The 6,000-nt window shown below is 45.2% G+C and overlaps 1 non-coding gene across 1 annotated transcript; it reads left to right on the forward strand.

Annotated features, from left to right (window-relative positions):
- The first annotated feature begins 2,478 nt into the window (after positions 1 to 2,478).
- Trnak-cuu (transfer RNA lysine (anticodon CUU)) lies at positions 2,479 to 2,551 on the forward strand. Its single transcript has one exon. It is a non-coding gene; the product is annotated as a tRNA-Lys (tRNA).
- The last annotated feature ends 3,449 nt before the right edge of the window (positions 2,552 to 6,000 follow it).

Below are 6,000 nucleotides of genomic sequence, written 5' to 3' on the forward strand. Positions count from 1 at the left end.
CCGGGACGTCGTTGCTCTGACACACGCATGCAATATTAAATGTGGACTGCTTCTTGTCGACTTCCACAAAGCTTTTGATAGGGTCGATCACCCGTATCTGATAGAGACGTTGCGCCGGATGGGGTTTCTCGACACTTCCATAGCCCTCATCAAGAACGTGGCGATGGGAATCACAGCACAACTCTCCGTCAATTGCCAGTTGACGAAGCGCATCGAAATACAACGAGGCGTCCCACAAGGCAGTCCCTTGTCAATGCTGCTTTTTGTTCTTTCTCTAGAACCCCTTTTACGACAGCTACGATGTCGACTCACCGGAATTATAGTTTCAGGAATGAAAACTGTGGTCGGCGCATACGCGGATGATGGCGTTATCATCAGAAGTCAGGCGGATGTGTCACAACTTGAATTGGCGCTCGCGACCTATTGTTCGGCATCCGGTGCGAGGCAGAACGTTCAAAAAGTAAATTTTTAAACCTCAAGGGGCTTGCCCAGTTGCGCATTGCGTGGGCGACTCATGTACATCAACATAAAGCTATTGGAATGTTCCTGACGACATCCATTTTCCGAATGATCTCGATAAATTGGTGCGAGGTTTCACGGACTATCCAGGGGGCACTGATTGCCAATCACTCCCGCTGCCTGGACCAATTTCAAAGGGTTCGTTTATTAAATACTTATATCTTGTCCAAGGCTTACTACACTGCCCAAATTTTCCCTCTTCCCGCCATGATAGCGAAGGCCATTATGTCCCGCTTAGCAAATTTTTTGTGGCGTGGGGAATTATTTCGTGTCTCTGTCAAGACAGCAATTCTGGATTCTTGTAAAGGGGGCCTGGGATTGACGGACATTAAATGTAAAGCAATGGCATTATATGTCAACAGAACATTAACTATCATGTCCAACTCCCCGGAATGCCTCACGGCAGTTGTACAATATAGTCCGGCCACAAAGTGTCGACCCACCGGTCAATCTTCAGCACATCAGTTTTAAACTTAAACATATAATGAACTTTTATCTTGAACGCAGCTACCTCAGCAAAGAACTGTTACGGTCGCCGACAATCACGGTAAAAGCGATATTAGCAGAACGGAAACAGCTGCACAGGAACAATGTCATAGAATCCAAGTTCCTTGGTTTAGCATGGGATTTCGTCTGGAAAAATATTAGTAGTACGGTTCTTTCGAGTGATGCACGGACAGCGTGGTACAAAGTTATCAATAATCTCATCTGTATTGATGAACGTCTCGTGGGAATAGGGTTAAGTGACACCAACCTCTGTGGTAAATGCCACCTTGTCGACAATGTGTGTCATCGATATATGTGTGGCGGTCATATTTACAACTAGCAGTGGACCAGAGAGAAACTTGCCCAAATCACCAGGACTTCTGCACACACTTTCACTCTTCAGCATTTGTACCGCCCCGCTGAACGCTACTTCCCTCAGACGAAAAACAATACAGTGATCTGGCTCATGGGGAAGTTCACCAGTTACATTTTTTAACAACGCTGGAGGCGACAATCGACTAGAATTTTTAATGTACATTTAAGCCGAATTTGCAAAGATGCTCAACTACCCGGCTCATAAGAAGACATTTGGTAATATGCTGCACATTGCTTTCGAAAGGATGGGAATAGGCTAGTGACCACTGATTGTCTTTCATGGTGACACGGGAGGGGTTTGAAGCGCGAAGTACTGGCAGTGCCGCCAAGAGGCCCCACTGCTTTTGCGGCGCGTCTCTGACCCCGACCTCCCTCACCAGGCGCACAAGAGAAAGGATTCACTAGCGCTGATTTTACAGCCAGTTTTATATTAACAAAACATGAAAAGTAACTTAAAAAAAAACAGAAAAAAAGGAAAACGCATATGACACTGATTAAAAAACAGAAATCTCAGATAGAAAAAAGTGGTTAAGGGGAACAAAAAGTGAACAAAAAAAATTGGGTAGAGCATGAGAATCTTAATCTACAAAGAAACAAAAAATGGATAAGGCGTCGGACTTCAGATCCGAAGATTGCAGGTTCGAATCCTGTCACCGTCGTGTTTTTCCAGTTGTGCAAAAGATGCATGATGTTTTACTATGTTGTTTGAGTACTGCAAAACTAGTCGAAAGTTGCTGCTGTCCGCTTCGTGGCTGCAAACCGGCGTCTACCTGAAGCACAAGCAAGACAAGGGTGATATGTAGCAAAATTTTCGGCATAGTGCCGTTCAGGAGAGTTTTTGTAGGAACTCCTGCATCTGATTCAGGACCCAAGAGCTACGCCACAGACGTCTGAGCACAGTCGAGCATGTGTGTTGAATAATGGTGCAGGTAGCCATGTATCATTTGAAGCAGATTTGATGCACGTTGGAGACAATTTTTCATTGAATAGGATTGTAACTCATTTGTGGCAGCAGGAAATAAGCTGTAGTCAGGAGGATCTTCCATAGATGGTCGCCGGTCCCATCAGTAATGTATGAAGTGTAATGCGTCGTCTGGTGCCCGGCTAGCTCAGTCGGTAGAGCATGAGACTCTTAATCTCATGGTCGTGGGTTCGAGCCCCACGCTGGGCGGTGCAAAATTTTGTGTCTACGCCGATGTAACCCGCTCCTCTCTCGTGAGCCTTGCGTAATGAATGTAACGGGTTATGACGATGCCTAGCTTTGTATGAATATCAGAGGAATGGTATTTTATGCGGAAAGTGACTGTGAAGTGAAACAAATGTGTTGTTTTGGAATTTTAGGTGTACATCGATATCGTGTGAGATGAATAGGAAAGCAGGAGGTGTGCTAACTAAATGCAAATAGTGGTCGCTAAAGCGGTGCGTTTCCAGCTGAAGGCCTCCGATTCACTAGTGCATAAAAACAAAGTACCCGAAAACAGCGCTAGGAGGCGTCTCCTTAGCTCAGTGGTGAGTTCCGCTTGAGACGCGCTAGTGTGAGGAGGTACCGCCCGCTCCGCCAAGCTAGCGATTGTTAACAAGTTGTTGTTTGTGTCCGTCGTGTGTCGTATTACTGTTCTGTGCCTGCGTGCTGTTGTGTCCTTCGTGTCAACGTTCGATGCTGTTAGCCCGTTAACGGTTAATTAGCGATATGTCTCGTCAGCGTCCCAGAAAGAATACCCTGAAAATTGAATTTGATAAGTCAACCCGTGCTCTGCAACCAAGTTCACTAGAGATCCACGAGTGGATTGTCGACGTATTCGGGATAACTACAGAACAGGTCCACACTGCCTATTACGATTTGGAACAGTACTGTTTCTTCTTAAACCTGCACAATCCTGTTATCATGGAGCGACTTCTGCTGCAATTCGGGGGACGCATTGAGTTTCGCCATCGGAACGGAACTGTGAGTATTGTTACGCTTTCAAATGCTGATGTAGAGTTGAAAAATGTCCGTGTTTTCAATCTCTCACCTGAAGTTGGAAATTGCTACCTGAAGGAGGTTTTGTCGAAGTACGGGGACGTTAGGTCTGTTAGAAATGAAATGTGGTCCAGGGAACACAAGCCGCTGTGTTAAAGTGGGGTGCGCTTCGTTGAAATGGAAGTAAAGGTTAATACCCCGTCGCACATAATGGTGTGTGGATACAAGGGGTTAGTTACCTATAACGGACAAATTCCCACGTGCCATGTTTGTAACGAGAGTGGCCACCTGAGGCAGGATTGTCCCCGTCGCATGTTTGTTTTAAAAAACAATTTGCAACAGCGACAGCGGCTTACGTTTAGTGATGTCCTGATAAGACGTGATGTAGAACAGCCCGTTGTCTCTATGACTTCCGATATCGTGCAGGATCCCACCTTAGTGAATGACAGTGCAATGATCATGCCTACTGTAGAGGAGGGATCTGCCCCTGCTGCTGGTGACCGTAGTGCCTACGGCAGTAAGCGACCTCGGGACTCGGCCGACATTTCCTCCGATGAGGAAGGTTCCGGTCACACCCACTCTGTGCAAAAGCAAAAAGCCAGTAATGAACCAGCACTGGAATCAGACATTGCAATGGAAGCGGCGTCATCAGGACAACCCACTGCCACTGTTCCGTCATCAGCAAATGATGAAGTCGCTGAAATGGAACCAGCCGAGGCAGCCATTCAGGCGTCAATTTCGGAGGGACCCGAAAATACGGATCAGGATGTGCTCAAAATACTGAAGGCACTTCCTCGCCTACGGCAGAACACGGCACTAAGGTGAGCCTTTTTGCTCACGTCGGTTGTAGTGATCACGTTCACGACATAAATGACCCCCACAGTACAGCGCAAAAACAAGAGGGACCTGTACAAGAGACAGTCACTCTAAATACAGCCGGAACCGCGCATGACACACCGCGGCGCCGCCTGAAACCGCAGCCGAATGTCAACGTCGGCAGGGCGCAGGCGAAACGCAACGGGGGAACGCAACGGAAAAAAATCGCCTGACAGTAAAGGCGATGGAAATCCCGACGTGTCAGTCAGTATAAACCCAGACAATTGCAAAGATCGACATACGGACTCCGCAGCTTCACAAACAGTAGTGAAATAGCAGCGGACTTCAGGCTGAATTTTCTTCCTCTCAAATACATTGTACACATTGGGCGAAGTGTAAATCCCAGATTTTTTGTACTCTCCCTACTTTGACACCCCTACATGACAATTAACCTTCTCGGATGAGTCAAGCTTATAAAATATAACTATTAACGTTAACAGGATAACGTCGGATTTGAAAAAAAATTGTGTTAAAACAATTTATCTATGAAACAGAGGCAGATGTTGCTTTGTTGCAAGAAGTATTATTCACTGATTTCATCGTACCCGGTTTTCAAATATTTTATAATGTCCTACCGGACGCAAATACAGGAACCGCAATTTTAACTCGTGAAGGCTTACCGGTAATGTTGTTGGATAAACTGGTTACAGGAAGAGGCCTTAGTTGTAAAATATTTGATGTCACTGTTGTAAATGTTTATGCACCGTCCGGTACCACCAACAAAGCGGCGAGAGCTAATTTCTTCAAGGATGACCTTATCTACTTGCTGAGGAAAAATCCTGCGTCTGCAATAATTGGTGACGACTTCAATTGTGTAGTTAACAGGAAAGATCAGGTACCGCATTTTAACTACAGAAAGGAGCTGCATGAATTAATCAAAAACATGAAGTACAAAGATGCATTGGAAGTCAAATTCCCTACGCTAGTCAAGTTCACGCATTTCACTTCGACATCATGCAGTCGGATCGATAGGCAGTATGTGTCGGAGAATCTAATTCATAACGTGTTGGATGTGGAAGTAATCCCGACATACTGCTCGGATCACTGTGGGTTTTCTATGACTATCAATTTAGCAAGACAACCTACTAAATTTTACCGCAGTCAGTGGATGCTCAACATTGCCCATCTCAAAGATGACGAACTGGAAGACTGGTTCAAAGCCACATGGACGGCATGTTTGAAATCAGTGCATAAATACGGCTCTAAAATCGAATGGTGGGTCAAGTTTGAAAAACCTAAACTTCGGCAAACCTTAAAATCATACAGTTTTCAAAAAACTAGAGATGGCAAAAAGACAATCGAATTTTATCATACGGTATTGCGAGAAGTACATGACAAACAAAATGTAGCTGCTACTCACCTAGAGCAAATTCGAAAAATAAATGCGAAGCTTCTAAGCATCACACGCCGGCAGTTAGAGGGATTAAAATTTAAATCAAAGGCAAAGTCTGATCAAACACCAACTTAATAGGCGACGCACTTTTATTGAACACCTCAAACTCGAAGATGGGACTGTAATTACAGACCAAAATGACATGGTGCGCGCCATCCATCAACATTTCGCTCACCTCTACGCTAAAGACCAGACTGCCGAGACTGCAAGTACTGAAACCTTGCACTTATTAACGGAACGGATCACTACTGATGAAAATAACTGTCTGCTTGCTGCCATTGCAGAGGACGAAATATTACATCTCGTAAAGACGTCACCTTCCAACAAATCGGCGGGTCCAGATGGATTACCAAATGAATTTGATCACAAGTTTTGACATATTATTGGGTCA

This window comes from Schistocerca gregaria, chromosome 7, assembly GCF_023897955.1.
Source record: "Schistocerca gregaria isolate iqSchGreg1 chromosome 7, iqSchGreg1.2, whole genome shotgun sequence".
Classification (NCBI taxonomy): domain Eukaryota; kingdom Metazoa; phylum Arthropoda; class Insecta; order Orthoptera; family Acrididae; genus Schistocerca; species Schistocerca gregaria.